The sequence below is a fragment of the Suricata suricatta genome, chromosome 7 (genome assembly GCF_006229205.1).
Source record: "Suricata suricatta isolate VVHF042 chromosome 7, meerkat_22Aug2017_6uvM2_HiC, whole genome shotgun sequence".
Classification (NCBI taxonomy): Eukaryota; Metazoa; Chordata; class Mammalia; order Carnivora; family Herpestidae; genus Suricata; species Suricata suricatta.
The window spans coordinates 108,866,387-108,892,324 of NC_043706.1; the positions used below are offsets into that span (position 1 = coordinate 108,866,387).

The 25,938-nt window shown below is 34.8% G+C and overlaps 1 long non-coding RNA gene across 1 annotated transcript; it reads right to left on the reverse strand.

Annotated features, from left to right (window-relative positions):
* Positions 1-3,937: 3,937 nt before the first annotated feature.
* On the reverse strand, positions 3,938-25,338 carry LOC115295421. The gene is made up of 5 exons (XR_003910388.1): positions 25,224-25,338; positions 22,974-23,037; positions 21,313-21,462; positions 10,739-10,856; positions 3,938-4,023 (listed from the first exon to the last, which is right to left on the reverse strand). It is a non-coding gene; the product is annotated as an uncharacterized LOC115295421 (long non-coding RNA).
* Between the last annotated feature and the right edge of the window lie 600 nt (positions 25,339-25,938).

Below are 25,938 nucleotides of genomic sequence, written 5' to 3' on the forward strand. Positions count from 1 at the left end.
GAGAACTCCATCATGAAATGTAATGTATATGCCTGAATCATTTGGTTTGAGAGTCATGCATTTATATTAACTATGTAATTGCCATGCTTGGCCTTCAGTCACTTCATCTGGCTCCACGCAGCTGAAGATGGCTAATGTCACATGAAACCCAGGAACACCTAGGAGGATAGGGTCTGAAAATTAATACATATGGACATGTCCATATTTGGTCAAACTGAGTTTCTGTGGGCATAAGGAATTTTGAAAATTATTTGTAAAACTGACTTAAACATTTTTAGAATACTATGATATTTTTGGATAAAAGTTTCTAGGTAAGGCATCAAGTATCATTTTACTGAGTATCTAAGGCTTTGAAATAATCTTAATATTCTTGCTTATAAAATACTTGTAAAAAATACATTTACAAGTATTGTAAGATACTTGGATTAGTTGATATTTTGAAATGTATTTCTCCTGAGACTTGAAGATTTACTTGATGCTCTAGTTTGAGATAAAATATCTCAGGTCTTTTTTTTTTCTTACTCCATTGTCCTTTTTATGAACTTATTAAGAATATATATAATTATAACTATTTGCTGTTGATATAAAAATATCTAAATTTAATTAGAACAAAAACATCTTTTTAAAATGAACTGATGGTTCATGGTGACAAATAAAATATCTATACAATTTGTTCAAAATTGGGGCTTTAATAGGAAAAGAAGATAATTAACACATATGAACATATGGACACACTATTATATATATTTAACATATGAACATATGAACACACTATTATATATATTTAACACAAAACATACATTAGACAATTTAGAATTCCATAAGCAATGAAACACTAATCCTTTGAGGTGTTAAAAGTTGTTTTGTGGCAAAAGTCTGTAATTGAGTAAGTCTTGCAATGCCGAATTATTATTTTCCTCCCCCTTTTGTAGAAAACATTGACACTTATTAACCCTTTAAAGTCTCCTGGATGTCCTGCCATAAGGAAACTCATTGTTTAACCTAATGCGTCCAAAACTTATTTGTGTTTGGAAACTCTCCTCTCCACAGAATGTTTGTTAATATCTCATGGGACTCCAGTATTCTAAGGAACATTTTCTGGGAAAAGTTGACATAGAGTATAAGTAAATATAATATATTACATACACAGAGGTGCATACAATAAACATAACACATTGCCCCTGATGAACTGGAGCAGGTTGTCTTGACATAAGCTGTATACTTTGAGCTTTTACAACTGAACACCATGCCTGGAACACAGTAGGTACTAAATAAATGTCTACTGAAGTGATCTGTTTTTATCATGTAGTTCACTCTCCCTACCCCCATTCCTCCAAAGGCCAATTTTCTATAACACTCCCTGAAGCTATTTTTGCCTGTGGTCAGACAAGCCAAGTAAATTATTAAGATCCCTTGTAACGGAGCCCCGGTGTACAGCATATTTTAACTTGTGTTACAACAAGGAGCTTCTTTTGGTGGTTGTAAAACATCCCTCAGCCCTGAAACCCTAGCATGTTGAAATAGATCATGTAGCCATTAACCATCAGAGGATTGTTTTCTCAATGTTACATTACCGCTGCCCACGTTGAAGAAGGCATTAGTTTTCAGGGCTCACTGCTCTTCCTTGGCCTCAGACTTTTTCAGCATTCTCTGCTCTGATGACATTTCCTCACTTAGGGCTTGATCATTCTGGGTTTAGGGTTATGCTTCCCATCTCCATGGCAAACCAGGTGCTGAAGTCCACTCTATGTCTTGTGAAATTTAACAGAATCTAATGACTTTTTCTATATCGATGTTATCTCCTAAGGTTTTTCTATGAACTCCTTCAGTAAACATTTTATTGCCAACTGATTTTTGAAACTATAGAAGTGAAATATAGACTATTCAACATGTTCTCATTGTCTAATAACAAAGCATGCACATAACCAACTATCACAATTCCAGGTGATAATAAATATGCTCAAAGCATGCATGGGAGGCAGTGTTATCTCAGAGAAGAGTAATCTTCTCAGTATAGTCAGAATATCCTCAGATTCTTTGCATTTCTCCCTCCACCACATACCTAAAAAAAATACATCTTTCTTTAGGCTCAATTTGGAATCCTTTAAGCCAACTCTTACCAGTTTCTCTTCTCCCCTTAAACCTCCCTCTTCTCCCACCATTTAAATATGCACTCTTAGTTGATAATCTTACCTCACTTTTTTTTAAACAAATAGGAAACTTTAGAATGATTCCCTCATCTTCTCACCACCAAATCTACCAGCTACCTGCATCTGCACACTCTGCCTTCCTCCTTCTTGCTCTGTTGGAAGAAGTGTCCCTCCTTTAATCAAAGGTCAGTGCCTCCACCTTTGCCTTATGTAGAAATTTGTCTCTACTATTGTTTCTTCTACTTAATTAATCTCTCCATCTCTGCTGGGGCATTTTCACCAGCTTATACATCTTCCAATATCCCTCATGTTGAAAAACCAAAAGATGGAGGAGAAAAAAAAAAAGGAAGCTTGTTTCTTAAGGACTCGGTCTACTAACCCATTTTTTTTTTTGGTCCCAGTTGTTTGATAAACAACTGTCTACATACTCTGCCTATACCTCCTCAACTCATCTTCACTTTCCAATATCCTCCAATTTGGCTCTGTTCCCATCCATATCTTCATTGATGCTGATCTTTATGTCATGGAAGTCAATAAAATCTTTTCTGTCTTCATCTTACTAGACCTGTCAGCAACTTACAATATGACATTTAGGTCCTTATCAGAGCCCTCCTAGGCCTTGGCTTCTGTATCTGTTCTCCTGATTATTTTTTCTACCACACTGTCCATTCCTTCTTTCATTCTTCTTTGGTACTCCCTCTAATGATCGTTATTGTTCAGGACTTAGCTCTCCCTTTTTATTTGGCTGAACTTTCTCATTATGTGATCTCATCCATTTCCACAGTTTTATATTTCTCTGTTTTGTTGTGACTCCTTTGAGCTTCAGAATCATATCCAACTACCTACTTGAATATATTTCATCACTGTCTCACTTTGGGAAGTATCATGAGATGGCCTCATTTGGCATTCTACTCCACTCACTACAGGTGTGGGAAGTCTCCCTTCCAGACCACCATCTCCCCACTAACTATCTAGGGCTTTCTCAAGTACTCTGAGTCACTGGGATATTGAGAAATGATTTGTGTACCTGTCCATATGGGGTAAGTAAGAAAAGAGTTAAGCAAAATCTGAAGCACCAACAGGTGTCACTCCTGCTGTGCAGTGGCTGGGAGATGTGCCAGAAGCTATTGAAGAGATGCCTTTATTAGACATTGATGAAAAGAGCAGCTTGCATAACCTCTGGGCACAAGGGATGGACAGTGATTGCATTAAAAGTAGGCCAGGACAATCGTCAGATGATGACTTCCACATGATTCCTAGGTACTTTAGCAATGCTCCTCAGTGTGACCAGTTGCTAAGCTAGTCCCCTTTCTTCTCCATGTGGCCCATTTAGGGCCATTAGGCCCATTTGGCCACTACCAACCTCTCTACTCTCCTCACTGCTGTCTCTTTATTCTTCATCTCAGAGAATCTCTTTTTTTCTGGGCGTAGGGAAAGGGAATAGGATTGCAGTGGTGGGTGAGGGCATGGTAAAGCAAAGGACTGATCTGATTAATTATGTCTCTCCCAATCATTTTTATCCATATTAGGAATATTCCCATGTTGTAAAAGGATCCAAAGCCAAGAAGTCTCCCTCTGTTCTCTAGAATTATAGTTAGATCCTTACTTTAACTCAGTTGAGAACCAAATAGCATGGCTGTGTGAATAGAGCTTGGGAGCAGAGAAAAGTAAACATTAGGAAATATATCAAACTATTATCTCACCAAGATGTCTCCTTAGGCAGATCAGGCTGCTATAACAAAATATCATGGACTAGGCAGCTTAAACAATAGAAATTTATTTTTTTACAGTTATAGAAGCTGAAAAGTCAAAGATCAAAGTTCAACTTCAGGTGAGACTTCTCTTTCTGGCTTGCTATCTTCAGGAGGCCTTGCTATAGAGAAGGAAGGAGGAAAGAGGGGAGAGAGAGGAAGGAGAGGGGGAGAGGGAGGAAGAAAGAGCATTTAAAAGAACACCAGTTTTATAGATCACCTCCACCCTTATGACATTCTTTTTCATCTTAATTATCTTTTGAAAGTCCCTATCTACAATGTAGTCATACTGGGAGTCAGACCAGGACATAGTTCAGTCCATAGAAATGTCTAGCAGGAATTTCAAGTTTTAATGTCTTAAAACAGATCACTTGATTCTCTCCAATCTCCACATCTTCATCTGCCAAAGTTTCCTGTCACAGTCTTTTTCTCAAATTGAGTAATCAGCACAATTATCTGACAACTTGCTTTTGCATAAAACTCAGAGCCATTTATTCCCGAGTCTTCTTATTTTCTCACTCTGTATGTAAACTCTAAAGCAAGACTCTTTGCCTTCATCTCTATAGAGTTCCCTGAATTTGTTCACCTCTCCATCTAAACAATTCATATATTAGTGCATGCCACCATCATCTTGACTGCTAGCCTTTTTAAATGGTGTTCCCATTTCTAATCTTTCCACGTTATAATTCACTCCCTACAACTACAGTGATTTTATCAAAATCTCAATCAAATTATTACACTCACCTGAATGAAGCTTCTCAGTGACTTTCATTGCACTTAAAATACAGTCTAATTGCTTTACCTTAACCTACAGGACTCTGGTAAAGACTTTGGATGTTAAAAGAAAGATATTTAGATTTACAGAAATCCAAATGGAAGAAATGCTTAGGTGTGCTTTGTGAGAAACAGCAATGTGGAAGCAGAGAGATAATAGAGAAAGATTTGGCTGGTGACAGGAGGACATGTATAGAGTCTACTGATACAATTCAGGAGGGAACTTACAAAAGCCAAAACTGAGGTAGATGGTATTGAGATGTGGGAATATATTGAAGAGTATTTATGAGATATAGAAAGAAAAAAAGCTATGCTGAACTGACATGAGAATGTGAAAGACTATAAGGGAGCAGACTCCTCCCAGACTTCTGACTTTGGTGCCTGAGTGCATTGCAGAATCATTCACTTAGGTAGAGATGGAGGAGGAGGAGATTTTTGTAGAGGGGTTGATAAATTCCTTTGACACAAGCTAAATTTGAAAGTCTATGGAAAATCACAGTCGATCATGTTCATTGGGCTACTGAATATAGATTTCTGGGACCTGACGTGTAAAGATGTGGGAATCAGACTTCAAAGAGCAAAGGATAGAATCCTTGATTGCATACTGTTTCAGTGTATTATGGAGGAAAAAGAGTCAATGGAAGAGATGGAGGAGCAATGGATAGAAATGTGAGTGGTAAATCAGTCTATCAAAAACCTAGGGAGTGAGTAGGAGATGATAACTAATGTTGCAAAAGAAATCAAATTGATAGAAACCAAAAATTGTTCTTGGATTTGCAGACAGAGGTCATTAGTGGTATTTTGAGAGTAGTTGGGGAGAAGTTACAGGGACAGAAGGAGGATTATAGAGTTTTGAAGATAGAATGAGGGTTAGTTTTATTTCCAAGAACCATGGTTGAAAAGGGAATGACAGAGCTAAAATGTAGTCTAGTGGGAGCCGTATGGTCAAAGGAAGGCTTTGTTTCATGCATGCATTTTGTTTTTGTTTTTGTTTTTTTTGCAATTAGAAGAGAAGAAGCCATCAATTATGTAGACACCAGTCACCTAATGAACTGACTAACAAACAATAAAATAGAAGAAGAGGATAATAGAGGGTAGGGGGGAAGAGGAACCCGTGTCAAGTAAAGCAACACATCTCTTCAGACTTATCCTTGTCACCCTGTCAAACAAAAGCATGGGATTGATGCATTATATATTACTTCTTGTTGAATAGAGCTTTATGTTTTCTGTGGAGTTAGAAGGTGAATAATGTGTTTGTGTGTGTTTTATCCCCAAAATGCCTAAATTAATTTTGTTTTTGACTTTTGTATGACTTATGACTAATTTCTTTCCTTGTTGATGGGTGGTCCTGGAGAGATAAAATTTGACTACATGCTGCAGTGGCATTATATTCTCCCTGACCTTCTTCCTATACAAACTGGAGTCGCTATGACTCTTGTATATTAAACTAGAAAAGTTTCAAAATACACTGCCACTTCTGTGCTGTCGACCACTCAAGTTCTAATCATTCCAGCTACAATTTGTTTTACGTTGTTCTACTTTTTTAATGAGATCTTTAACATCAATTCTCAAATCCAAAATTCAGTTTATTTTTATTTGACAACTTAACTTGTTATAGGAGCAATTGAAAAACTCACCTAATTAAAATTTACACATCATAAAGTTTAATTCAATGGTAAGGTTAATTTTCCTCTAAGCTATTGAATGTCAGTGATTACTTTTCCTGTGGGAGTGAAGACAAAGCCAAAAAAGAACTTTTCATTTCTTTTATCATTAGCATAAACTATCCCCAACCAAAATACTAAAGAGAAAGTCCTAGGAAAAATCCTCAATATGGATTAAAACTGCACTACCGTAGACAGCAAAAATCCTGTTCTCAATAAGTATGAGATGCTTTAAAAAGAGTGTTGAATTTAGTCTTACAAGAAGTATATGAATGGGGCCCAATCCTCTTAGAAATAGTTCACTGCTTATAGGTTTTAATAGTTGACATTAGTTCTCATTGACTAGTTCTGGTGGTCTGAAGCATTAAATGCACTTTTACTTTGGGGAAGGGGAATGGGTTAAAGGACAGAATACTCAAGAATAGGCACCTCAGAACTGTGAATCTTTATCTTTCCTTCTTTGTGAGTAGCATCCAACCATGCTGGAGATATTTAGCCACAGAAACAGACTATGCATTTGTCCTAACTGCTTCTCAAACAAGAATTGGATACATTACAATCAGCATTATTTTTAAAAGATGAAGGTGCAGAATTTTTTTTTGCTGAGGATGGAATTAAGGTACCCAAATTCCACTGTCCTGGATAGGCATAAAACGCTCCTATATTCTGGAAAGCTGTGGGAATCTTCAGGTGTTTCTCCCTCTTTTCTTTATGCTTTAATTGAAATTACTAAGTTTATTTGTCTCAGTTTATTTTGGCTTATTTGTATGTTTGCATAATTAAATTTGTTCATCCACAAAATGGCAATAATATTACCAATAACTCCACAGGGCATTTTGAAAATAAAATGAGATTGGTCCAGTTATAGCAATTAGAAGTAGCTAGCATAGCTTAAACACTCAGTAAGTATTGGCTATTATTATTCATTATTCATTTATTCAATGCATATTTGTTAACCACAGGTCATGTTCAGGGTGCTGTTTTGACATGGCACCCATTTATTTATGCATTCAACTAATACTTACTGAACACACATGATTAAGTTGGTTATCTTACTAGATGCTGGCGACACAGCAGTGATTAAAAACAAGTTTTAGGCCCCCATGGATTTTATAGTATAAGGGGAATGAGATATGATAAACAAATATAGAATATAGAATATAATATCAAGAAGTGAGTCTCTGAAAGATAAATTGTATATAATACAATGGAAAACAAAATAGACCTAGTTAACTCATTAGTTAAACTTTGGACAAAATAAAGGCAAATGTGGGAGCTCAAAATTAGGGGATAGAGCAGTTCTGAACGGTAGCCAAGGTCCAAGAAGTAGCTATGGGTATGGTGCTTGAAATGATGTTTCTGTGGCAGGAGAGGGAATGGGGGAGGGAGCATTCACTAGTCTGCAAAAGCCAAGGATCTGAAAACTCTGGAGTTGAATGGTTCATCCATACATATCCTGATTTGACATTGATCTATAACCTGGGAAAGCCCTGGACTAGAACCTCCTTAAGTCAGAACATAGATCTTATTATAAAGTACAAATGAGATGTTGATCCAGATTAAGAATTCATTAAAATGGAAAAATGTTTGGTTTATAATTTAGGCATTTCCATTCCAGAATTTTAAAAATTTTGTTGTTCATTATCCTTTCCTTCATTTTTAAATAAAATGACATTTTTAAATTATTTTATTATTTTTATTCTTTAATGTTTATTATTGAGAGAGAGAGACAGAGAGAGAGAGAAAGAAAGATAAAGAATGAAAGCAGGGAAGGGGCAGAGAGAGGGAGACACAGAATCCACAGGCTCTGAGCTGTCAGCATAGAGCTGGATATGGGCCTTGACCCCATGAACTGTGAGGTCATGACCTGAGCTGAAGTTAACCACTTAATCAACTGAGCCATTCAGGTGCCCCTAAAATGACTTGATTTTTAATAGGCATCTTGAAGACTTGATTGCATAAAAAGACCATAAGAACTCCATATATTTGGGAGATTGATAAATTGATTTCCTTCAGAAAAATAGATTTGGTTCAAGTTTATATGATAATGAACCCCAGTTCAGCATCAACCTCCCAAGCATTCCTGACCAAGCAAGTTGTCAGAAGAGGATATTTGAGAAGTTCTTAGAGCATCTATACTGGCCTACCATGGTATCCTCACCTTAGACCCAGAGCTCTGAAGGGTCTTCCTTGAGCGTCATATTCCAGTGTGTTCTGCTCACCCCCAGTGAACAAAAATGTTACTTAAGGAACAAATGAAGCCCTTTCTTCTGTTTTTAATGGTGTGACTGTGGCCTTGTATGGCATCAAGCCTCCACCTCTTAATTTGTAGCATCTCAGAACAGCTATATCAGAAAAATAACTTCAGCTTTTAACAAGGAAATTAAAATGCTTGCTTTCACAATTCACAGCTGCTTCACCTCAGTCTAATATTACCAAGTAAAAGAAGAAATGACCTATGATAGAGCTTGATTCATGGAAAGGAGGAATCTAATAAAAAGAAAAGAAATGATGTGAAACCAAAAATGAGAAGACATATATCATGAAAGCTGTTATTTTTAAAGCTTTGGAGAGGTTAATAACTTACTTTAGTGTGTCTTATTCCATAGGACATTTTGAAGAGCTATATGGTGCCCGTTCCATCACAATGGCATTTTGAGACTAATAATTCAATGTTTTTTTTAAGTAATTTAATTTTTAAATGAGGATATGATGAACATTTTAGAAGACAGAATTTGTTCCAATTTTTCAAACTAGAAACTTAGAAACTAAAAGTTATTTTAGGATATTCACTCGGCCTAAGTTATCATATGACACTGCCTGGAGAAGCACAAGCTGTCTGTCTTGTACACTGACATTGCTGAATGCCTGCTTGATGAAAAAAATTGGTTAAAAGCAACTTTGGAACTGCCACTTTCCAATGCTACAGTAACTCATCAAATTAAAAACAGAGCTGTGAACATGAAGATCAAATCCATATCTCCTCTATAAAATTGTACCTTTTCCTTAAAAATGGAAGTACCTACAGATATGGCTGGGCTTACCATTTCCTTATATTTATATTATACTTACAAATGTATTACATATAAGCTGTTTACATATATAACAATATCAGTACAAACTGATAATCAAAGGTCTTCTACGTGAATGTTTGGCCATAATAAATAAATATTACAAATGCTGCTGAAATATTCAAAGGACTTAATACCTTCCTTTGAATCACATGGTTTCCTCTGAAACAACTGTTAACATTTGTTCCCATAGTGCAAGGGCAATTGGAGAATGAAAGTGTTAACACAAGTCAGAGCCATGACCTCAAACCATATTAGTGGCCTTTAGTTTCTTCACCACTACATATTGGCAGAAAAAAAAAAGAAGGCACAAGTTTTGTTTAAGAATGTCCTTCAATTAAAAAATTTTTTTAATTAAATCTTAACCTTGAGTACATGTCTTTCAATATTATGCATGATAAAATGGGAAATATGCATAAAACATGTCTACTGCAAATGGAAGTATGTTTCTCAAGAAGGGTAGCATTCATGCAATAGTTTGAGTTGTAAACTGAAATGGCCACTTTCTTCATGAAACAAGATTTTCACTTGAAAAAATGACTGACAGACAAAACTATGGCTGTTTAGACTTGGGTGTTTGGTAGACATTTTATCAAAATAAACCAAATGACTTCTAAAACTAAATATAATTTTTTAAAGATGATATAATAAAATATGTCAACATTTAGAAGATCTGCACAACTCAATGAACCGATAATTTCTAAATAATCAACAAGGATGCTACAAAATGGCATATGAATAAATGATCCACTTAAAGGACAAGAGGAACCAATAAAGTTTAATGTGACAGAGGACATCACATTCATTGACATTGCAGCTAACCTTTTAGAAACTACCACTTGTAGAGTTTTGGTGTACTATGAAAGAAGAATTTCCAGAATGACCTGGAAAGTTTATTACAATAATCCTCTCTTTTCTCATTACATATATGCATGCAGCTAGGTTTTCTTTAAATATTTCATAAATAACATATGGCGACAGATTAAATACAGAAACAGATATAAAAATTCACCTGCCTTCCATTAAGTCAGATGTAAATGATATTTTCAAAAACATAAAACAACTCCATTTTTCTCAGTAACATTTATTGTTTAGAAGAAAATAAAGTTACTTTTCCTAAAAAATTTATTTATGCTAAAAGGAATGCATTTATTTTCATCTTAAGATAAATTAACAAATAAAAATTTTAAAAAACATAAATGGACATTTTTCTCATTTAGGGCTCCAATGTTCAGCACTGGCATGGCAACCTTAAAATCTTAAACATCCACTCTTGTTATCAAACTGTTCAACCCCAGGGAAATGCTGCTTCATCTCTCTTGACTTACCTTTCTGAAACAAAAGATGACTCCTCTGAATACCTTGAAAATGTGTGGGTTATGCAACTGCCATTATTGGTGGTAGACACGGCTTTGAAGTAGAGAGAGGGTCTGAGAAGCAAAAGGTCTTAAGGTGTAAAGAGAAAAGACAAATTAATTAGTTTGTCAAATCCTTCCTCTTAGCACTAACATAATAGAGTCTTACATAATGACGTATGGTGTCAGGGTAATACTAGGTGTCTATTTCCTTCTTTTCATATTCCATTTATGGTTCCAGAAGTAATCACAAATTTGGATGGTTATTTGTAATTATTGTACATGGTGGTTGAGAAACAGTACTATGAAAACAGTGGTATCAAATAATTTATATTATGCTTACGTCCATATATAACTCACAACCCCAATATCAAGACCTGAGCTGAGATCAAGAGTCTGTCACTCAATTGACTGACCCACTGAGGCACCCGTTAAATAATTGTATTATTTTTATTGCTACTATGTCAGAGGAAAAAAGTTTCTACAAACCATAATTTATAAAATCATACTGAAGAACTACATTGGCTCAAGAAAAGTTGCTTAATTTGGCATCACTATCAAGAAAACATAAATTATGTAAAATTATTGATTATAACAACATAATTAGTGATTTTTTTAATTGAAGGCAAAGCAAATAACTTTTATGGCATAAATTATAAGAACAGTTTGTCTTTATTTTATTGCTTGCCCAGATATTGCTAGCTTGGCAAACAGCATGTTCAGAAAGTACCCAATAATAATTAAAGTCAATAGTAGTCTTATTCAATTTTAATTCACATGCAGACCAGAGCTATGCACATAGTTTTCAGTTTTTAGAAAGGTATATTTGTCAAAGTTGGAGGATAGGACAAATTTTATTTAATTGTTTCTTAGCTTGATTTGAACTTCTAAATATTTATACAAATGTTAGGTGGGCCTCCATTTGTACTCTTGAGCAGGCCTTTCAACCATTAGAGGAGGGCATGAATTTCCACTCCATTATCTGATTTTATTCTATGTAAAAGGAGACAGTGTTCATTAGAGAACAAAGATGTGGTTATGCATTTCTTTCTTGAGAGAGCGTTGATAGTGTGCTATGTGTTTCTACTATCCTGCTGAGGGGAGGAGTAATAGGGAATATTCCTTTCAGTTCAGGCAAACCACAGGATTCTTGAAGAATATCTTTTGAGAGCTTGATATGTCCCCATTTGGTGATTAGAGGGGCATAATGACTGATATGTGACTTTTGCCTATGAAGCCTAAGTGTTATATTGAACAGCTTGACCATATTGAGAACAAGGTACATTTACAGTAAGGGAAAGGGAAATTGGTTTTTTCCAGAACCAATGTGAATCCCACAAAACAGAGATGCTCTGGGTTGTCCTACAGATCTCACTGGCTAGGCCATACAGGGGAGAAGGTATCCTAACAGAAAAATGAGTTACTATAAACCAAGAGCTGAGGGAAGACTCAATAGTGGCATCCAAAATAGACATCTCCAATATCAAGGAAATAAAGCCAGAGTTCCCCAGCAGGCAGATCATTCATTAACCCACAGTTGTCCCTCATGAGAGAAAAGACACAAACTTTTGCACCTAGCATACATTAACACCAGATTTCAAATGCACCAGATAAGTGAAAAGGATGGGAGATGAAGCCAGTGTGCTGTGACAAAACTGTCACTCTGCCTTCCACTCCCCCCTTCCCTTACCTCTATGAGTCTTCCAAGCCCAGTGTAGTCCCAAGCTGCAGGAAAGGAGAAGCTTTAAGCTAGATTGGAGTTCTAATATTACACTGGACTGGACTTTATCATACTTTGAAAAGGAGAATATTCACAAATTATTTACAATCTATTATTAAAACTACAGGAATTCTTCCAAGATTTCACTCAATGGCAGATAAAGAACTATTTGAAGTGAGTTTAAGACGAAGTTTTAAGGAAAAATGTAGTTGATTTTTGTGTCTCTTCTACTGAGTACAGTGTGTTCACTGAGTATATCAGTTTGGAGAATGTATTAAAGGAGATCATATTTTTTTGCATTACATTGAAAAAGACTTGGCATTTAAAGCAATTTTGAGCTTTTGCTTATGAAAATACTTTTTAAAAATCTATAAATAGTACTATTAAGTAAGTAAAAAAAGCCTAAAGTAGACACATTAGTATAAGTAAAGCATGGACCACGTAGAAAAAGGAATGCAAAAGTTGAAGAATATGTGAAGGGAAATCCAGAAGAAGCCCAAACAGAATCTTTGAAGATATTTATAGTCAATAAGAGGAACTAGAAATGTAAGTCAGAACTTCTTTATACAATTTTCAAAGTTCGTAGCATATATTTCTGTGACGGTTGCTTGGAGTAAAACAAATGCCATGGTTGCAAACCTTTGGTTATCTCACTGATGTGATGTTGCTCAAAACATTGTTGTTTGGATTGACTGGTCTCAGCTGGTTTTTCTTCTGGTGTGATGCTATAGTTATCTTAGATAACTGCTGAGCCAGGACACACAAGATACTCACACAGTTGGCTGTGGAGGTTAACTGTTGGCAGGAGACTTGGGTGGGACTATCAGTCTGAGTGCCTCCATTCTCCTCAATATGGATTTTCCTTTTGTCTTTTGTAGCAAGTTGATTGGGTCCATGGGGTGGAGGCAGAAGAATTTCTCAAGAGCAAGAATTCCAAGAGTAAGAAAGCAGAAACTGCCAGTCTTAGTCAAAAGACCCAGAATATCACTTCTGTTGCATTCTGTTGATCAGAGCAGTACATAGCCAGCCCAGATTCAAATGAAGAGGAAATAAACTCTATCTCTCCATAGGGGAGTGGCATACACAAACAGGGAAGGAAATAATTAATGGCAGCCATCTTTGGAGACTAGAAACTATGGAGTGCAATCATTCTTAAGAAACCTTTTTTTGGGGGACACCTAGGTTGCTTAGTTGGTTAAGTGTCCAACTTCAGCTCAGGTCACAATCTCGCAGTTCGTAAGTTTGAACCCCGCATCAGGCTCTGTGCTGACAGTTTGGAGACTGGAGCCTGTTTTGGATTCTGTGTCTCCCTCTCTTTCTGCCCTTCCCTGCTCATGTTCTGTCTATCTCTCTCTCAAAAATAATAAACATTAAAAAAAGAATTTTTTATTTTCATAAAATTGTGACTTCAAAACATGGTCAGGTTTTATTATATCAGAAACATTGTGTAGGCCGTCTAATTTAACACGCAATTCTCTAGCAACCAGAATAAGCAAATTCAGCAAAGTGCAATGCCTTTGTTTTTGTAGCCTGGCCTGGGATCTAAGATTGTACACGTTCTCACTGAATTCTTTAGTAATATTTGTGACTAACTTCTAATAAGTCAAAATGTTTATTTTGAATCTTCCTATAATGAATTTCTCAAATCCTGCTCGGTGATTGAAAAACATAATTCATCAAAATAAGGAAATGGTTTGAAGATAGTGGTGGATATATGTTAAATATATGTATTAATTCCATAAAAAGTAACCAGAAATAATATTACATTTCAACTCAATTCACTTTTTTTCAAAAATTAAGCATAAGATCTGTGTAATACCTACTTACTGAATTAAGGGGATAGAATCTCATTGAACATATTGCTGGGTCTATAAGATTTTGTTTAAAAACTTGTTTTCTTTACTGGAAGTTAAACTTCATATGCTTAATACTTGACAATCAGGCAAAAGTATATATTGACCAACTTGTCAAGATTGGCCAGAATCAAAATCCGAGTGGAAACAAATGACCTAAAGTTACTTTATGGAGGTCCCTTTATGGACCAGTCTTATCACACAAACAAAATCTGAGACAGTATGTAAAACTTCTTTGCAGTTACTTACCTTTCCTTGAGCTCCTCATCTTTGGATTCTTCCTTAGTCAAGGTTCTCCAGAGAAACAAAACCAATAGAATGTGTGTGTGTTTGTGTGTGTATTCATTCATTCATTCATTCATTCATTCACTTACTATGAGGAAGTGACTTATGTGATTTTGTATCCTGAGAAGTCACACAATTAAAGCCAAATCATTAATATTGAAACTATGTATTTATTTAGTGCTTGAGGGTAGGTTTCTTAAAGGCTGATATCTTGTCTGTCTTGTTGGTCATTGGGTCCGAATCACCAAAATTAGTGCTCTCAACACTTAAGTGCATGAATAGTTATTTGGGAGGGAAAGAAGGCAGCCAGACAAAGGAGAGACAATGGGTGAAACGAAATAAGTCATTTATAAACTAATATGATAGGACAGGATGGATAGTCATCTTCCTGGGGTAGGTGACATTAAAGGGGGAACCTGAGAAATGCATATAAGTTAATCACATGATCTCTGATGGGAAGTGGTTTTTCAGGCAGAGGGAATAACGTGCTAATGTCCAAGGCAGAAAGACCAGGGGTGGTGTTAAGGGGCAGGAATTGGAGGAACAGAAAGATATTCAGTGTTACTGGAGCTTACTAGAGAGAGAGAAAAAAAAGAGTGGACAAAGATGAGGCTCCAAAGGATGGCAAAAGCTAAATAATACAGTGCCTTGTGAGTGATGGTAAACTCCTGAAGGGAATTAGGTGGAAGGAAGGAAGTGCTTTGGCTGCTTAGGACTGAATGACCACACCTATAGGGGGTGTAGGAAGGAAGGGAAAGGAAAGGACTAAATTCACAATTAAATGAAGCTTTGAGATAATCTTTGATTTGTGCTCACTTATTTTATACCCATTAGTGAATAATAGTTTTAAATCTTTCAAGAACAGGACTGTGGTTTTGTTTGTTTTTACTCTTACCTGGAGTACGTTCTGCTTCTATTCTTGACATATGAATCTGTTTTCTGAATTGAATTCAGAAGCTCCTTTAACTGATACATTTTTGGACTTCACATAAAAGTAGAAGATCAAGAGAATACTACAGTTTGTAGTTCTCTGTTTATAAGAACACATAGCAATCAATGTTTGCACCCCATGGAAATATGGTTTCAATTTTGTCCTTGAAATATGAGAAGAGATGTGTTGCCAGCACATATTTATTTCTGCAACACATTTTCTTGTTTCTGGAGTGTACAGACATCCTATGACGTTTGCTTCCAGTTTTTTTCAAGTTTAGTTTCATTTTAATGTGATGAACACCTGATAAATGATAGCATTTGAAACAATGATGAAAATACTAGCTGGAGCAATGTGCCAACAAAAGATGGCAGATAGACACCAACTGCCATGAGTCTACTAAGAATAGCAACTGTCCTATTTATTGGTATTGATATTTGAATACAGTAACTGGCTAACTTTCAAATCTTAACTTTTCATTGATTAGATTCAAAACAAGAAACCAGGATTTTGAGGCTGGATTCTTAGAACTTGTTGCATTTTGTTATGTATTGAGTAACATAACAGAAACAGATGATTAGCAATCATGACCTTGTACGCACATTGGAAATGTGACACACATTCATTTACCATAAATTTGAAGTCTTAAAGGTTACTTATGAACAACAATTTGGCCTGAAAATAGCAAAAGTATGAGAAACGTTAAATCGACTTTCAAATCAAGAGTCCTTTGTTGGACTTCAAGTCCATACTTCTCTTGTTGTTTTTTTTTATTTAGCATTTATGGAGAAATGATAATATACAATCCAGCATTGACACAAAGAAAACTAAAATATGAAATATATTATTTTTCTGAATGCACTCTGGGATACCAAAGTTCAATCATGATAAATGAGTAAAAGCCATCAGAGTTGGCCTTGAATACATTTGGGTTTCTTCTTACCACTATTCAATCTTAGTTCTTCTCTTATATCAACAATACATTCTATTATTGTTTTACTTAGTCACTACTAAGTAAAAATATATCCATATATTTGAGAATCCAAAAAAAATTCCTTTACTCCATATCCTGAAGTCAATATCAAATTCAATATATGGAAGAAATTTAGAAACATTTAGAATCTGAATGGATATAAAGACTTTGTTAAGCTTATAAAACACAGTATTTCTCACTATTTCTCCAAGGATTATATGTTTATATGTTATATGTTTCTGCACAGTCAGGTTTTGATTTTCAGTTAAGGTAAAAAAGAAATCTCAAATCTAGATTCTACTTTGATTACTTCCCTGAAGCTGCTTGCATGAAATTCATCAGTAGTAGCCTACTTATAAAATCCATTGAATTTCATAATTTTTTAGCAGTATGTGTCATTGTTGACTACTTTCCTACCTATCACTAACCTTCTTCCTGTTTCTGTTTTCTCACATATAAATTGGGTTGTTGTTAGATTTAAATAAGTTAGTATACGTAGAAATCTTAAAGTAGTGTCTAGCACATTGTAAGGACATGATACTTCTTAGCTATTATTATTATATTATTACTTATCTTCCTTCCATGCCCTACTCTGCATTCCCTGAAAGCAGACCTTGAAATCAAAGCTGGCATGGAAGTGGTTTATTGTGAAATGATCCCAGGGAAGAAGTAAGGAACCAAAAGAATAAAACAAGGAAGGAGGAAAAACCAGCACAAGTTTATGGTCATCTCTATGGGAGCTTATGTAATGCATTTTGAAACTGACTACATTTGTTCATTGTTTCTAATGCCCTGTTGGTTAGGATAGCTACATGCACATTAATTTCCTCATACTTTTAGGTTGAGAATTTTTTTAGTGTCGAGCTGGTATAGTGTATCAGAGAAGGCCAGGATTAATAGAACCAAAGCACAGGCTGAGGTGGGAAACTATCAGGTTGCAACTCTGCAAAGCTAGTCAAAAACAGCATAGAACGTCACTGCTCCATCGCTGTAAGAAGAGGTGTGGTCAAGAGTATTTTAGGTAGTGTTCAAGAGGTATTTAATCCATACATTCTATGGGATTTTTTTCTTACCTCCTTGGCTACTCTTTCTCCTTCTCTTCACATTTGGCCTCCTTGTATTATTATGCTTTTTAAAATCAAATTTTGCTGTATAATTTACATAAATAAAATGTACCCATTTTAAGTGTACAGTTGGATGGTTCTGACAAATACTTGCTGTTTAATCCCTACTCTAATTGAAGTCATAAATCATATCCAGTTCTCCCCCAAATTTTCTTTTCTATCTTTGCAATCAACACCCCAGCCCTGCCTTCAGGCAATCACTGAGCAATAAAGGTGGTAGGCATTGTATGCAATATTGGCTATTTTTCTGATTTGTGAAATACTTGCTCAAATATTTTGTCCATTTTTACTTCAGTTTGTTTTCTTGTTGAATTGTAAGAAGTCTTTTTTTAAAAATATTTATTTATTTTGAGAGAGAATGCATGCACAGGAGTGAGGAATGGGCAAAGAGAATGAGAGAGAGAGAGAATCCCAAGCACGTGGGACTTGATCTCACAACTGTGAAGTCATGACCTGAACCCAAAACTAAGAGTTGGATGCTTAACTGACTGAGCCACACAGGTGCACCACAAGTCTTTATGTATTATGGATATAAACCCTTCATCAGATGTATGTATTGTGAATTTTTCCTATTCTATGGTTGCCTTTTACGTTTATTAGCAACATTTTTTCAAAGAGCAGGAGTTTAAAATTTTGATAAAATCTAATTTAGCAATATTTTAATCATATAGGTATGCTTTTGGCATGCAATTTAAGAGAACTTTGCCTATCCCAATATAGCAGATTTTCTTCTTTTCTTAATTTTTAAGCATTTTTTTGAGAGAAAGTGTGTGCCTGCACGGAGAGGTGCAAAAGGAGATGGAGAAAGGAAATCCCGAGTAGGCTCCATGCCCATCACCACTTTGAGCTCATGATTTGAGCTAAAATCAAGAGTTGGATACTTACCCGACAGAGGCACTCAGGCATCCCATGTTTTCTTCTGTTTTTTACTAAAAGTTATATAGCTTCAGCTCTTATATTAGGCCTCTGATACATTCCAAATTAATTTCATATATTGAATGAGGTAAGAGTCAAGAGTAAGTTTTTTAAAAAAATAATAATATGGCTATTCTTTTTTGTTCCAGTACCATTTGTTGAAAAGATTACCCTTTCTGCATGCATTGCCCTGACCCTAAAACTAGATTCTTCTGTTTCATTGATCTGTGTGTCTCTTCTGTAGTTTTGGAGTTTTATAGTAAGTGTAGACACCAAGTGGTATAATCTTCTAACTTTGTTCATCTTCTTAAACATTGTTTTGGCTCTACTTGTCCCTTTATACTTTCATAAGTATCTTAGAATCAATATGTTAATTTTTACCAAAAAAGCTTGCCATATTTTGCTTGAGATTACATTGAATCAATAGAGCAATTGGGCAGAATAGACATTTTCACAATAGTGAGTCTTCCTATCAGTAATTATGGTATTACAGTCCATTTATTTCACATGTCTTTAATTTCTCTTAACAGGAGTTTGTAATTTTCAGGGACAGGTAGTTTATATATGTATATTATGTATTATCCTAAGTATTTTATCCTTATGCTACTACTGTAAATGGTATTTTATAATTTTGAATTTCCAATTGTTTTTTTAAAAACATCCTCATACAGCTATTTTGTGTATTGTTACATTTTTCATATAATTTGTAACTTACAGCCTTACTAAATTCATTTGTTAGTTCTCATAGTTTCCTTTGTTGACTCCACATAAATTTTTATATACTCAATTATGTTACTTGTGAATGAAGACAGTTTTGCCTCTTTCTTTTATATGTCTATATCTTTTATTTCTTTCTTTTACTTTATTTCCCTGACAAGGACTTTCAGTACAATGTTTAACAGAACAAATGAGAGTAGGTATCCTTGGATTGTTCCTGATCTTGGGGAGAAAGAATTTTGGTTTTCACCATTAAGTATATAATAACTATAAGGGTTTTTTTAATGTTTTTTTAATCTTCAGATGTTCTGGCTTCAAGCTCTGTGCTGTTTCAATTAGTTTCAACAACGTATCAGACTATACTGTGTCAGAATGATAACATTATTTATCAGGATTTTATAGTCACTATAAATAACTCATAATCCCTTGGTCTGTTGTTGCTTCAGGTCAATATTTTAGTTCTAGTTTAGTGAGAGTTTTATCATTAATGGGTGTTGAATTTTGACAAAATTATAGGACCAATTTCAATACTGGATTTCCCTTTTCTATTTAATTTAATCATTACTTAATACAGGCATATAATTCAGATATTAAAAAGTGCTAAGTACTTCTATTCTTCATCTTCCCAGTTTCCATTCCATATCCACAGGTAAACACTTTTATTAATTTCTGGTATTATAAGCTTTCTGAATTTCTGAAATGTAAGTAACAGAAAATATCAATATATATTCTAACTTGCTCCATCTTTTAAACACATAGCATTCTATAAAATGGTTTTGCACACTGTTTTTTTCCCCATTTAATAAATCTTAGAATGCTTTTCTTATCTAGTGCTGTTATGGACTGAAAATGTTGTGTCTTCTCCTCCTCTAAACTCCCATGTGATGATATTTGGAGGTGGAACTTTTGGGTTGCAATTATATTTAGATGAGATCATGTGAATGGATCCTTCATAATAAGGTAGTGTTCTTATAAGAAGAGACCAGAGCTTTCTCCATCATGTGTGAATATAGAGCTATTTTCAAGCCACAAAGATGATGGCCTTTGACAAGAACTGCATCCTTATTGGACTTCCCAGCCTCCATAACTATGGGAAATACATGTCTGTTGTTTAAGCCACCCAGTCTATGGCAATTTGTTATAGCAGTTCAAGCAAACTAAGACACTGCATACAGAGATTCCTTGTTATTTCTTATAGCTACATAATATTCTACTGCAAGAATATACCATCATTTAGAAAAACTAGAGCCCTTTAATGGAAATATGGGTTGTTTACAAATTTTGTTGTTTTAGGAATGCTGCAGTGGATAATCATATATGTATGCCAATTCTTATCATTAGTAATCCAGTTCAAAGACTACATGCATTTGTAATTTTGGAAGTACAAATTTGCCTTAACTTGTAATGTCTCATTATCATGAAATGATTAGACTCTTGTTCAGATGTATAATGGGAATGCTCTGTCCTGCTCTTATCTGGATCTTGTTCTTCATTTATTGTTCTGGCTCCAAGTTATGTGGTCTTTCTTTTAGTTTCAACAATGTATCTCAGACTATTCTGTGTCAGGATGATAGCATTATATACCATGATTTTATAGTGACCATAAAGAGTTCATGATCCCTTGGTTTGTTGTTGCTTCAGTTCAACATCAGTTACATTCAATTGTATATGTTTGTGACTAAAGCTGGGCTTCCTAGATTACTATAGAAAATATACATGCAAATTACAACATAAAAAAATTTTTTTATTCTCCAGTTAGGCTGGAAAATACTTGGTATAAAATTAAGCTGCCTTCTTCTTCTTCTTGCACTGTATTCTTTCTTTGTGCTATTTTTCTCTGTCCTTGAGAATAGGTTTATACAGTTTTACTTACAGTAGAAAGAACAAAAAACCTTACAAGTTCAGCACTAACTAATTAATTTCCCACATTTTGAAAAAGAGATTGTCTCTATCTTCTCTCAAAAATAATTTCATTTGCATCTAAGCATGTTTTATTGAACCATTTATGTATCCTGGGTGGACACCATACCTGCTTTTCTTATCTAATGAAAAGGAATGGTAGGAACTTTCCCAAATCCAGTAGATGAGGCCTCAAATATTATTTGCCCATGTGTAGAGCTGGCTCTAGATTTACTTTTATATTACAATAAATGCCAGCTTCATCTTCTTTGTACTCCCTCTGGAAAAGGACAAGAAATGGTTATATATGCTGGAAGTAACATTTCAGATGACCAGTAAAAAAAAAATAGCAAACTTTGACAATATATTATCCTGCTTTCTCTGAAGTTTATGATAATAGGCCCTTTTCATCCCATTCCTATCTTTTCTATCTTTGGATGCACCTCTGAAGAGAGTACAAAAGGCAGAAGGGGAAATGTATGCCAGGAGAATAGAACTTACTGTACAGAAATTAAAAGTGCGATGAAATCTCTTGAAGGAACAGTGTGCAAAGCATTCTGCACTTTAACTTGAGCAAATAACAATGCTGTAGAATTTAAATAATCAACAACATTTAAAGAAATACTATAGCAATGTAAAGTGTCAAAATATTTCAGACCCTATGTTAGATTTATATACCTTTCAAATATCTTTGGATGTTGATATGAGGGAACAAGAAGACATTTAGGGTGAGAGACTCAGCAGAGCAATAAATTCCCTCCTACTGCTTTTAGTTAAAATGAATATGTTTTATTCATTTATTATGACCTCTTTAATGAAGCATACTTAATTTGAATCATTTTATATCCATTTTGTGCTAATATATTGAGTTAGTTTATTGGTTTGCTGACTTGAAAGAAATATTGGTTAAGAGCAGTGGTTTTGGAGCTAGAGCCTGGATTTGAATTTTGGATTTCCCATTTATTAACTAATTATCTCACATAAGCTCTGATTTCTCAGAGGGTCAATTCGCTCCTTAGTAAAACGGACACAGAAATATTTACCTTATAAGGTCATTGTAAAGACTAAATGAGATAATATACGCTAAACACTCAACTTAGTTTCCTGGCAAACCATAAATGTTTGATAAATGATAACAAAAATTATTTTCCATTCCAGTATAGGTTCACTAATTGAACATGAGGAAATATACTTTGAGATGATTACTTTAAGTGCAACAATTCAATATTCAGCAAAACTTTATATAGACATACATATGTAATGTATGTGTGTGTGCCCATACACAATATGCACACAGTAACACAGATACACATTTATATATATAAAGTAAGGCAGAAAAAACACTTTAGGTAGCAAGAAATGAATATGCATAACCCATTTATATATGTTTTACAATTACTTATTCTAATATTTATATCTACTTCTATATTAGCACATTCCAGAAGGATAAGCAATATTTCTAGCACTGCTTATTCGGAAGACACATCTGCATGTACTTTAAGAATCCATCAGGGTTCTAGGCTCCCTGTAGTATAATACTGTTGAGTATAACTTAGGCTGGAAATCTTTCAGGGATAGCATCATAACACATCCTATGATTTCATGCATTATCTGGTTGGCGTTGTTCCCAGTGGGGCAAGAGAGACACACACTAACATGGCTGTCGAAGCAAGTTAAGATAAATCATCTGAAAATATGTTAAAGACTGAGATTAGTGAGGACAGCCTACTAATTTTCATTTAAGTGTTTTGTAATATCACTTGATATTAGGCCGTCTGTTCAGGAACTTACCACTTGCAAATTCTATTTCTTTATTAAATCCAAAAAGTTTAGCTTTGGAGTAGATGATCGAGAGCTAAAAGGAAATGGGGAAAACAAGAAACGTATAAAGAATAAGTTTTAAATGAGATGACTGAAATTATCCAGAGAATAATTTTTATCATCAGTAAATATGCTTTTCACCCTTTCCTCTTGATTCACATAAATTTAATAAAGGAGTAAAAAAAATGTGTGCTGGCCTGCATTTTATTATGTAATAACGTTTGCATGGTACCGCTTTTCTGTTTCTCACTTCATCAGAACTGTTTTTCATTTGGTTGGACCTCCTCAGCTGTGACAGTGTCGGAAAAAAAGCATCTGTAGTTGTGCAATCATCTACTGAAAGCTATTCTGTTTCCATGTAACTATACGTCTCTTTGAGACCAAATGGGAGATGGTTAATGTTAATAAATAAGCAGTTTCTGCATAAATAAAGACCAGGCCCTGAAATCTACAGACTTGATTAATTATTTTTTTTCTGTGCCAAGCCAAATGGACTCATAAAACAAGCGATAAAGCTGTGAATTGTACACTTAGTTACAAATGCATTCAGAATAAATATGGTTTCTATTTGTAAATACAAATATTATAGCGCCATGGGATTCAACCTTAATCCATTACAATAGAGAAAAATACAAATATGTGACCCTTGTGCATAAAGCACATTTGTGCCAAAATACTGCAGCAATGGACAATATGTTGGTCTTTGTTTTAGATGCCAAAAATGTTCTTCAAAGCCTTGGAAGATGAGACCAACTTACCTCCTTTCTGGCCTCTCACTGCTCCTCACACACTTTAACATTTAATCTGATCAAATGGGAGCATTACATGGTGATTTTCCTACTAGCTGTGTATATTTGCATGCATTTAAGAATATGGTCTTTAAAAGAGTAGGGGTACTAATCTTTTAAATCGAGGTTGCTTTATATTTCTACGAATGTAGAAACGGAGGGCTGTAATAAAGGAAGCACTATGTTAGCTATTTCTCTATTGCTATAAGGATAATTTTTACTGCTGTTTGAATAATTTGTACAAATATTCTTTTTTGCAGCAATTTTTCTCCTTTGCTACAGTGAGGCCATAAAAGTCATGATTGACCACAATAACAATTGGTTGCCATAGATTGGATTTTGATGCCACAAATTCACCATTTCATTTTAGTATCCAATAGCTGGAGAACTGAAGCTGGGAGGAGGGAAAACCTTGTTTAAATTTAAATAGCTTTGACAATCATCTGGGTTAGTTAAAAGGATTATGAGAAACACATGAAAGGTAATAGATACTTTTTTTAAACAATATAGTTTGAAGTTTCTTCTGTTCTGAATGTTCTACTTTACGAAGAGAAAATATGAAGTAAAAAGATAAATTATTATATTTGATTTATGGCCTTGTTCCTATTTAACAACAAAACTACTTTATGATGATAAGAATCTGGTAAACGATTGTCTTCTTTTTATAAATAAAAATATACTTTTTTATTAGGCTATTTGGAAAAATTGGCACTTCAAGAATACTCATTTATAATTAATATACAAATATAATGACAAAAATAAACTATGCTTTAAGGAATACGAGGTTCCATTCAGAAGCCCCACATGTTTTATGAAGTCCTGATAGCTTTCAGTTGGCTCAGCTGGCAGTTGCCTTCCGCCAGCCTGTCTTTAACACCTACTACATTCAACAATCCCTCTCCAGCCTGAATCTAGCATCTATGCCCCATAGCTGTGTAAATATATGTGTATTTACCCCTGAAAAAGATGGTGGTGACCAAAGCCACTTCTATATCTGTATATATTTTTCATGCCTAAACTGAAAATTGAATTGAATTCTCAGATCAAATGCTACCTATTCTTTGAAGATCCTTTCAATTTCTTAATTCCATCTCAAGCCTAAATTTGGGTCTTCCTCCTTCTGTACTCCTATAACATTTTATGTAGATACACATGCACACTCCCATTAGAGACACCATTGCTCTCTAATGTATGCCCTGAGTTTGCCTGGTCACCTCCTCTGATTGTAAGAGTTCTATAAGATACAGAAAATGTCTTTTTATCATACACTTGTTAAATTAAAAAGCCCAATTCAATATGTGATGAGTGAGTAATGAATTAATTCAAAGTACAATACAAACTTGGTTTGGGAGCTTAATTACAACCAGAAACATGCTTGTAAATAATAAAATGCAAAATATAAAGAAAAATAAACAAATTAATCTGCACTTACCTTTGAAAATCTTTGTGGCTGGAGTGAGGGAGATGAGAGAGAGGAGAGTTATTTTGTAGGTTGACTTTCACTTCACTAATGGAATCACTGTTATCTATTGGCTCAATGGAATCTTTTTCTGCATGGGGGCCATTGTATACACTAGCATGGATGTTGACCACAGTATAGTATTAATAAACTCTTGTCATGTACTGTATTTAATGTAACTGACAATAAGGCAGCAGAAGAAACGGTTTATATCTGCAGACAGCCAGACCTAGAATGAAGCAAAGCATTCCTAAGCTTACTCTTGTATGGAAAAGCAAAGGACTATCCATAGGTTTTCTGAAGTGACAAAAAATACATTGTTGCCAGTTGTGGGCACCTTCCAGGGTTCTGAAAAACCACTGATTTCTGCCAAACATGGCCTGAGATCGAGCATCTGAGCATAAGTGATGATTACCTACAATCACAGTGTGAGAGAGAAGGTGGGAGAAAGAGAGATAAGAGAACTATTGGCTCAGTTGTGGTCATGTGGTGTTTGGCATCACACACTACTCATATTGCAAGACATCACCCGTTTATCAAGTTAAAATTGATTAGAAATGCTTGCTTGTCTTACTGAACACTCTCAGAACAAGTTACTCTCAATCCAAGGTTTTACTCCACTTAGAAAATTTATTTTGAAATCCTGGATTACAGAGAAGTTACTAATTTGATACACTCTTTCTTCACT